The 10,091-nt window shown below is 39.7% G+C and overlaps 1 protein-coding gene across 6 annotated transcripts in view; it reads right to left on the bottom strand.

Annotated features, from left to right (window-relative positions):
* The window catches only part of LOC133539096 (gastrula zinc finger protein XlCGF57.1-like), a 55,481-nt gene that overhangs the window by 23,172 nt on the left and 22,218 nt on the right, over positions 1-10,091 (bottom strand). For 4 of the 6 annotated variants that reach the window (XM_061881159.1, XM_061881162.1, XM_061881160.1 and 1 more), the window contains exon 1: positions 5,563-5,842. The exons of 1 other annotated variant lie outside the window; for it this stretch is intronic. The gene's annotated coding sequence lies outside the window, so the exon portion shown is untranslated. Of the gene's footprint in view, positions 1-5,562; positions 5,843-10,091 lie in introns of those variants that run through there. One more of the 6 variants, XM_061881157.1, reaches the window with a different exon arrangement.

The raw sequence follows: 10,091 nt of genomic DNA, 5'->3' as shown, positions 1-10,091 counted from the left end.
TAAAATAAAAATAAAAGCATTCTGGCAAATCTAGAAAATCTGTAGAATCAAATTTAAATCTTATTTCAAAGTCTTTTGAATTTCTTTAAAAGTTTTTGTTCTGGAAAATCTAGAAGAAATAATGATTTGTCTTTGTTAGAAATATAGCTTGGTCCAATTTGTTATATATTCTAACAAAGTGCAGATTGGATTTTAACCTATTTAAAACATATCATCAAACATATATATTTATTTTGAGAAATCATTAAGATGATCGGTGTTTCCACAAAAAAAACATAATTAATTATTAATGATAAGATAGAGTTAAAGGTAAATGGAGCAAATTGGCTATTTCTGGCAATTTATTTAAGTGTGTATCAAACTGGTAGCCCTTGGCATTAATCAATACCCAAGAAGTAGCTCTTGCTTTCAAAAAGGTTGGTGACCCCTGATCTATAGCAAATGACATGTTTTTTTTACCAGGTTGTAGTTTGGGTTCTTCATCAGGTACACAGCTACTCCTCCTCCATTGTTGTTGCTTCCGTTGATGTAGTTTATTTCTTATCCTTCCAGATCAAATTATTAGCGATGTTGGAGAAAACATTTGTATCTGGATCTATATCATTTTCCAAGTCTTTGTTTTTGTCATCTTTGTTGCAGAACTTTTTCAGTTCTATATTTTTTTGTTCAACAATCTTAAGTTATTCTACGGTATGGACGACTCAAATGTGGCATTTTCCCTCAAATCCTCAGTGCTTTTTTATGTTGTTATTGTCAGTGTGTGTGTTTCCTTCTCTTCATTTTTGGGGGGCAAAATTAAGAAGAGAAAGTTGAAGAGAAATCTATTTCAAGGTACCGTATTTTCCGGACCATAGGGTGCTCCGGATTGTAAGGCGCACTGCTGATGAGCGGGTCTGGTCAAGTCTATTTTCATACAAAAGGCGCATTAAAGGGGTCTTTTTGTTTTCCTAAATCGCTTCAGGATGCGCCGTTTTGTGGGCAGTCTTATTTACGTGGCTCTCCTTCGACAGCGTCTTCTCCTCGTCATCTTTGTTGTAGCGGTGTAGCGTGCAAGGACGGGGGTGGAAGAAGTCTCAAAAGATGGCGCTAACTGTTTTAATGACATTCACACTTTAATTAAATCAATTGCAATGGTGTGCACAGTATATTTTATTGGTTAATTATTTTTTTGTTTTTTTTGTTGTTTGACTTTTGGGGTTGTATGTAGAAACGGCACGGCAGCTGGTTGCATCAGCTCTGCTCTTTTAATGTCCTTTGTGTTCTTTCATGTTTCCTTCTTACACACGTTTATGTGGGCTATGTCTATGAGGGGTTTTTCCCCTTTTTTCCCCTTAGACTTCACTCTGGACCCCCTCTCTAGGAGCCCAGGCTTAGACGGATTATTTTATTTTTTACTTATCTAGTTTCTTGTAAGTAACACATGTGTGATTGTCTTACATAGAGGTAGTGAATGATTACAACACTTTAAAAAAGTGCAGTTCCCTTCTAAGTATTAGAACATAGAGCAAACATATATCATGTGACAAGAACATGAATGTGATGTGATTAAATCATCTTAATACTAACCTGACGCCATGATTATCTTTACGATTTCCCTTTTAACCCTTGTATTATGTTGGGGGAAAATGACATTGATTATGTTGTGGGTCGTTTTGACCCGTACTGTGTAAATGCGCTCAAAACAGTCAAGAAAATCAATCAATCAATCAATCAATGTTTACTTATATAGCCCTAAATCACTAGTGTCTCAAAGGGCTGCACAAACCACCACGACATCCTCGGTAGGCCCACATAAGGGCAAGGAAAACTCACACCCAGTGGGACATTGGTGACAATAATGACCCAGTGGGACGTCGGTGACAATAATGACTATGAGAACCTTAGAGAGGAGGAAAGCAATGGATGTCGAGCGGGTCTAACATGATGCTGTGAAAGTTCAATCCATAATGGATCCAACACAGTCGCGAGAGTCCAGTCCAAAGCGGATCCAACACAGCAGCGATAATAGGTTAAATAGGTTAAACCAATAACAATTTTATTTTAGGTTATATAAACATTTAGAAAAGTGACATACAATACATTTTTTATTCCAATTGTATTATGTTAAGGGTCAATTTGACCCATTTCAGTTTTTGTGTTGATCAAAGTACTGGTTATCCTTTCTTTTTCTTGCTGAGATCTGGTGACTTTTCCTCATCTAGGGTCATGAACTGGTGTGTAAATCTGGAACACTTTGTTGTGTAGTGGAATGTTTGTGCAGAGTTTGTATAAAAAGATGATGTTGCGAGTCAATTTGACCCAGGCGCTTTAATGTGGGTAAATAGCTCTTCAGATCCAAAAATAAACATGTCTCCTTGATGTACTTTTTACTTTTATGTACAATTGTTTGTATTTTGATTGTCTCTGAGACCCAGAGCCAGGTGTGTGAAGAGAGGGAACTTTCTCACACTTGTCCTTGTCTCCTCAGATGTCATCCTTCTGGAGCTCATTTTTGGTGAGTTTGTCAAAGAGATGACATGAGAACAGTGACAAGGACAAGTTTGAGAAAGTTCCCTCTCTTCACACACCTGGCTCTGGGTCTCAGAGGCAATCAAAATAGAAACAATTGTACATCAAAGTAAAAAGTACATCAAAGAGACTTGTTTATTTTGGCTATTTACCCATATTGAAGCGTCTGGGTCAAAATGACCCGCAACATCATCTTTGTATACAAACTCTGCAAGAAATTCCACTACTCAACAAAGTGTCCAGATTTTACACACCAGTTCATGACCCTAGATGAGGAAAAGTCACCAAATTTCAGCAAGAAAAAGAAAGGATAACCAGTACTTTGATCAACACAAAAACTGAAATGGGTCAAATTGACCCTCAACATAATAGAAGGGTTAAAGGGCAAAGCCCTCCCAGGTTATGTTGTCCTATGAACTACCCGTATAAAGTGATGAGTGTGTAATTGAAGTTGAACATTTATTGTGTAAAGGGACTGGGATGTGTAATTAACTCATCTTTAGGTGTAGTTAGTTACCTCATCTTTAGGTGTAGTTAGTTACCTCATCTTTAGGTGTAGTTAGTTACCTCATCTTTAGGGCTAGTTAGTTACCTCATCTTTAGGGCTAGCTAGTTACCTCATCTTTAGGGCTAGTTAGTTACCTCATCTTTAGGGCTAGTTAGTTACCTCATCTTTAGGGCTAGTTAGTTACTTCATTTTTAGGGCTAGTTAGTTACCTCATCTTTAGGGCTAGTTAGTTACCTCATCTTTAGGTGTAGTTAGTTACCTCATCTTTAGGTGTAGTTAGTTACCTCATCTTTAGGTGCAGTTAGTTACCTCATCTTTAGGGCTAGTTAGTTACCTCATCTTTAGGGCTAGTTAGTTACCTCATCTTTAGGTGTAGTTAGTTACCTCATCTTTAGGGCTAGTTAGTTACTTCATCTTTAAGTGTAGTTAGTTACCTCATCTTTAGGTGTAGTTAGTTACCTCATCTTTAGGGCTAGTTAGTTACCTCATCTTTAGGTGTAGTTAGTTACCTCATCTTTAGGGCTAATTAGTTACCTCATCTTTAAGAGTAGTTAGTTACGTCATCTTTAGGGCTAGTTAGTTACCTCATCTTTAGGGCTAGTTCGTTACCTCATCTTTAGGGCTAGTTAGTTACCTCATCTTTAGGGCTAGTTAGTTACCTCATCTTTAGGTGTAGTTAGTTACCTCATCTTTAGGGCTAGTTAGTTACCTCATCTTTAAGTGTAGTTAGTTACCTCATCTTTAGGGCTAGTTAGTTACCTCATCTTTAGGTGTAGTTAGTTACCTCATCTTTAGGGCTAGTTCGTTACCTCATCTTTAGGGCCAGTTAGTTACCTCATCTTTAGGGCTAGTTTGTTACCTCATCTTTAGGGCTAGTTAGTTACCTCATCTTTAGGGCTAGTTAGTTACCTCATCTTTAGGGCTAGTTAGTTACCTCATCTTTAGGGCTAGTTAGTTACCTCATCTTTAGGGCTAGTTAGTTACCTCATTTTTAGGTGTAGTTAGTTACCTCATCTTTAGGGCTAGTTAGTTACCTCATCTTTAAGTGTAGTTAGTTACCTCATCTTTAGGGCTAGTTAGTTACCTCATCTTTAGGGCTAGTTAGTTACCTCATCTTTAGGTGTAGTTAGTTACCTCATCTTTAGGGCTAGTTAGTTACCTCATCTTTAGGTGTAGTTAGTTACCTCATCTTTAGGGCTAGTTAGTTACCTCATCTTTAGGGCTAGTTAGTTACCTCATCTTTAGGGCTAGTTAGTTACCTCATCTTTAGGTGTAGTTAGTTACCTCATCTTTAGGGCTAGTTAGTTACCTCATCTTTAGGGCTAGTTAGTTACCTCATCTTTAGGGCTAGTTAGTTACCTCATCTTTAGGTGTAGTTAGTTACTTCATCTTTAGGGCTAGTTAGTTACCTCATCTTTAAGTGTAGTTAGTTACCTCATCTTTAGGTGTAGTTAGTTACCTCATCTTTAGCGTTAGTTAGTTACCTCATCTTTAGGGCTAGTTAGTTACCTCATCTTTAAGTGTAGTTAGTTACCTCATCTTTAGGTGTAGTTAGTTACCTCATCTTTAGGGCTAGTTAGTTACCTCATCTTTAAGTGTAGTTAGTTACCTCATCTTTAGGGCTAGTTAGTTACCTCATCTTTAGGTGTAGTTAGTTACCTCATCTTTAGGGCTAGTTCGTTACCTCATCTTTAGGGCTAGTTAGTTACCTCATCTTTAGGGCTAGTTAGTTACCTCATCTTTAGGGCTAGTTAGTTACCTCATCTTTAAGTGTAGTTAGTTACCTCATCTTTAGGGCTAGTTAGTTAACTCATCTTTAGGGCTAGTTAGTTAACTCATCTTTAGGGCTAGTTAGTTACCTCATCTTTAGGGCTAGTTAGTTACCTCATCTTTAGGGCTAGTTCGTTACCTCATCTTTAGGGCTAGTTAGTTACCTCATCTTTAGGTGTAGTTAGTTACCTCATCTTTAGGTGTAGTTAGTTACCTCATCTTTAGGTGTAGTTAGTTACCTCATCTTTAGGGCTAGTTAGTTACCTCATCTTTAGGGCTAGTTAGTTACCTCATCTTTAGGGCTAGTTAGTTACCTCATCTTTAGGGCTAGTTAGTTACCTCATCTTTAGGGCTAGTTAGTTACCTCATCTTTAAGTGTAGTTAGTTACCTCATCTTTAGGGCTAGTTAGTTACCTCATCTTCAAGTGTAGTTAGTTACCTCATCTTTAGGGCTAGTTAGTTACCTCATCTTTAAGTGTAGTTAGTTACCTCATCTTTAGGGCTAGTTAGTTACCTCATCTTTAGGTCTAGTTAGTTACCTCATCTTTAGGTGTAGTTAGTTACCTCATCTTTAGGGCTAGTTAGTTACCTCATCTTTAAGTGTAGTTTATTACATTCCACACAACACGACAACCACATGGTGGCAAGACCACGTTGCAAGTAGCAGACGGGGTGCATCATCCTCACAAGACAACACACCTTCTTACACACAATCTACTGAAGAATAGTGTTAATAATGAAATGTAAAGTTAGTAAAGATGTGAGAGTAAACAAACCTGTTCTGTGTAACACAACTTCAGGCTCCTTGAAAACGGCGTCCTCCTCCTTCTCCTCTTTTCTTGAACAAAGTTCCTCCTCATACTTTGCTGTCGTTCTTTGGCACATTTTCACAGCATCCCAACACGTTGCAGTCACATTAGTTCCCTACTTGGCGATGTAACGCTAACTTCCGCGTCTCCTTGTTAGCAGCTAACAAGCTAGGCTGACTAACAAGCTAAGCTAGCTGCAAGACGTCATGTGACCTAATGTGCGCAGGCTTGGAGGGGGCGTGTCTTCTTTCCTTTAGGGGAGGGGCTGGAAATGATGACGTAAGAAGCTCAACATTTAAAGTTACAGATTTTTAGCAAACTGAAATTAGCCTGCTTTGAGTAAGATCCAAAATGTTTGTGGTGCAACACAAATACATACAAGTGTTACCTTTGATGGAATGATAGCTTTCTGATGTTATACTAATACTTCCAACAAAGATGTTATACTAATACTTCCAACAAAGATGTTATACTAATACTTCCAACAAAGATGTTATACTAAATAAATGAGTTGTACTTGTATAGCGCTTTTCTACCTTCAAGGTACTCAAAGCGCTTTGACACTACTTCCACATTTACCCATTCACACACACATTCACACACTGATGGAGGGAGCTGCCATGCAAGGCGCCAACCAGCACCCATCAGGAGCAAGGGTGAAGTGTCTTGCTCAGGACACAAGAGACATGACGAGGTTGGTACTAGGTGGGATTTGAACCAGGGACCCTCAGGTTGCGCACGGCCACTATCCCACTGCGCCACGCCTTCCCTAATACTTCCAACAAAGATGTTATACTAAATAAATGATAAATGGGTTGTACTTGTATAGCGCTTTTCTACCTTCAAGGTACTCAAAGCGCTTTGACACTACTTCCACATTTACCCATTCACACACACACTCACACACTGATGGAGGGAGCTGCCATGCAAGGCGCCAACCAGCACCCATCAGGAGCAAGGGTGAAGTGTCTTGCTCAGGACACAAGAGACATGACGAGGTTGGTACTAGGTGGGATTTGAACCAGGGACCCTCGGGTTGCGCACGGCCACTATCCCACTGCGCCACGCCTTCCCTAATACTTCCAACAAATATGTTATACTAATACTTCCAACAAAGATGTTATACTAAATAAATGATAAATGGGTTGTACTTGTATAGCGCTTTTCTACCTTCAAGGTACTCAAAGCGCTTTGACACTACTTCCACATTTACCCATTCACACACACATTCACACACTGATGGAGGGAGCTGCCATGCAAGGCGCCAACCAGCACCCATTTGGAGCAAGGGTGAAGTGTCTTGCTCAGGACACAACGGAGGTGACGAAGTTGGTACTAGGTGGGATTTGAACCAGGGACCCTCGGGTTGCGCACGGCCACTATCACACTGCGCCACGCCGTCTCTAATACTTCCAACAAAGATGTTATACTAAATAAATGATAAATGGGTTGTACTTGTATAGCGCTTTTCTACCTTCAAGGTACTCAAAGCGCTTTGACACTACTTCCACATTTACCCATTCACACACACATTCACACACTGATGGAGGGAGCTGCCATGCAAGGCGCCAACCAGCACCCATCAGGAGCAAGGTTGAAGTGTCTTGCTCAGGACACAACAGACATGACGAGGTTGGTACTAGGTGGGATTTGCGCACGGCCACTATCCCACTGCGCCACGCCGTCCCTAATACTTCCAACAAAGATGTTATACTAATACTTCCAACAAAGATGTTATACTAATACTTCCAACAAAGATGGTATACTAATACTTCCAACAAAGATGTTATCCTAATACTTCCAAAAACAAAAAAATGCCTTATACTTTGTCCCACCAGTACTTGCAAAACAAAAGGCCTCTCGGTCCCAATGTCTGCAGCCACCTCAATATTTTCTACATAATGTAGGACAGTTTGTTTCTAGCCGCACTAAAATGCATAATTGTGTACTTTTGGCTGAATAGGATACTAAATATACCTGAAATGTCTTCTCTGCATTGCGTTTTTCAATACAGTTTGTAGTTTCAGTTCAAGTGGTATTTTGCTTGGATTTTGGTTGAAGGTGTATTTGAGCCATAGCTTAGTCAGAGTACAGTATACATATATGTAGGTGACAGAGCTTTTGCCACTGCTGCTCCCAAGCTCTGGAACGACCTACCTCTGAGTGTTGGACAAGCCTCCTCTCTTCCTGTTTTGAAATCTCTCTTAAAAACATACTTTTATTCCTTGGCTTTTAACACTGAGTGATATCCATCCTGCAATGGCGCTCCATCATACACCTGCTGTAAACTTGTTTTTATGTTTTATTTATTTATTTTTTATCATGTTCTGTTTGTGTTGTGTTGTTTGCTCGGTCCTGGTATCATCTTTTAAGCTGTCCATTGTACAGCACTTTGGCTACCCCTGTGGTACATTTTAAATGTGCTTTATAAATCAAGTTGATTTGATTTGATATTGTATTTATTTTTAGTTAGCCTCAGAATAACAATGTTATTAAAAATAATAAGAGACTTATTATACACAAAAAATGTTGGTCTTTCTTAAAAATACACGCATATAGTTGTATTCAGTGTTAAAAAATAAATAAATGATATGGCTCTCATGGAAATACTTTACAAAATATTTGGCTTGTATGGCTCTCTCAGCCCAAAAGGTTCCTGACTTGTGTTCCGGCTCATTAAGTCAGTGTCAGTTGAGTCGCTCCATAGGTTGCCTGCAGGGATGTTTAATGTCCAGCAGATGTCAGTATTTAGTGACACAATATCAATAAATGTTTTCAATGTGTGGAAAGGCTTCATGACGCCTCATCAACCCATCAATACGTTAAAGAAAGAATCAAAGATCTATTTAATATTTAAAACTGGAGAACAAAGAAGAAGACTGACTTATTAGCGTCCTGCTTGCTTATTTCTGCGTGGATGTGCTTTCACGACAGTTAGCACACTTGACGTTACAAGGCAGTTCTGCTCTTCCTACTCTTCTTTTCTGCTTGAACAGCGCCACCTTCTGGCATGGAGTGTGGACCGAGATGGAACCCTACTCTACATCATTTTATTGAAATACTTGTACCTCTTCTATCTTTTCTCCATAGAGTTTAATTTGGAGCTTGTTTTTGAACGTTCCTCTTTGTAAAATGTATGACTTTAGTCTTTCCAACAGAGAATCTTAAACCCCAAGCTTTTCCCCAGTCTTGAACTTTATTTACCGCTTTTTGAATCTCCTATGATGTGTATTTCTAGCTCTCCTCCACATCACTCCATCATCACAAACCTCCACTAACCCTTCCACTTGACTAAAGACTTGATTTATCATTATTACTTATTATACTCCCTTGTGGGGTCCCATTTTCCACTTCATATTCTCTACCGTATTCATTCTCTAGTTTTACTAATATTGTTCTACTTGTTAAGAAGTATTTTATCCATCTTTTCATTTTCCCCGTAACCCCAATCGTATTTATTTTTATCAGCAAGCCCTGTTTCCACAACATATCATACACTTTCTCTGTGTCAAAACATAGTAAAATGATACTTTCTTATTTATTTGTCCTTTTCTCATTTCCTCTTCCAGCTGCACTGCTGCTCCTTTCTGTTTCTTGCTTTCCCAAATCCACTTTGGTAGTTTTTATTATTTATTTTGACTTTAAATAATAGACGAGTCTTTCATTAATCATTTTTCCATGACTTTGCCCAAAAGTGAGGTCAATGCTATCGGCCTATAATTTCCTGCCTCTTCCGGGTCTTTCCCTGGCTTGCATATTGGAATTATTACAGCTTCTTTCCACTCAGCTGCTCATATATCTTTTAATATTATATATTGCATGTCTTCTTTAATAAATATGGAACATCCTCCTCCTTGCCCATCATCCCTATCTTTATGTATTGTTATATATCCTTTTATTATAAAGTTCTACTTAGGCTTCAGCCGTGTTTCTTGAATAAATATTATATGTGGTTTACTTTTATAATAGGAGTTCAAGTACCTAGGAGTCTTGTTCACGAGTAAGGGAAGAGTGGATGGTGAGATCGACAGGCGGATCGGTGCGGCGTCTTCAGTAATGCGGACGTTGTACCGATCCGTTGTGGTGAAGAAGGAGCTGAGCCGGAAGGCAAAGCTCTCAATTTACCGGTCGATCTACGTTCCCATCCTCACCTATGGTCATGAGCTTTGGGTCATGACCGAAAGGATAAGATCACGGGTACAAGCGGCCCAAATGAGTTTCCTCCGCCGTGTGGCGGGTCTCTCCCTTAGAGATAGGGTGAGAAGCTCTGCCATCCGGGAGGAACTCAAAGTAAAGCCGCTGCTCCTCCACATCGAGAGGAGCCAGATGAGGTGGTTCGGGCATCTGGTCAGGATGCCACCCGAACGCCTCCCTAGGGAGGTGTTTAGGGCACGTCCAACCGGTAGGAGGCCACGGGGAAGACCCAGGACACGTTGGGAAGACTATGTCTCCCGGCTGGCCTGGGAACGCCTCGGGATCCCCCGGGAAGAGCTGGA

This window comes from Nerophis ophidion, linkage group LG20, assembly GCF_033978795.1.
Source record: "Nerophis ophidion isolate RoL-2023_Sa linkage group LG20, RoL_Noph_v1.0, whole genome shotgun sequence".
In the NCBI taxonomy this organism is placed as follows: domain Eukaryota; kingdom Metazoa; phylum Chordata; class Actinopteri; order Syngnathiformes; family Syngnathidae; genus Nerophis; species Nerophis ophidion.
The sequence above is the reverse complement of the archived record's forward strand: the minus strand, read 5'-3'. Positions and strand labels throughout refer to the sequence as shown.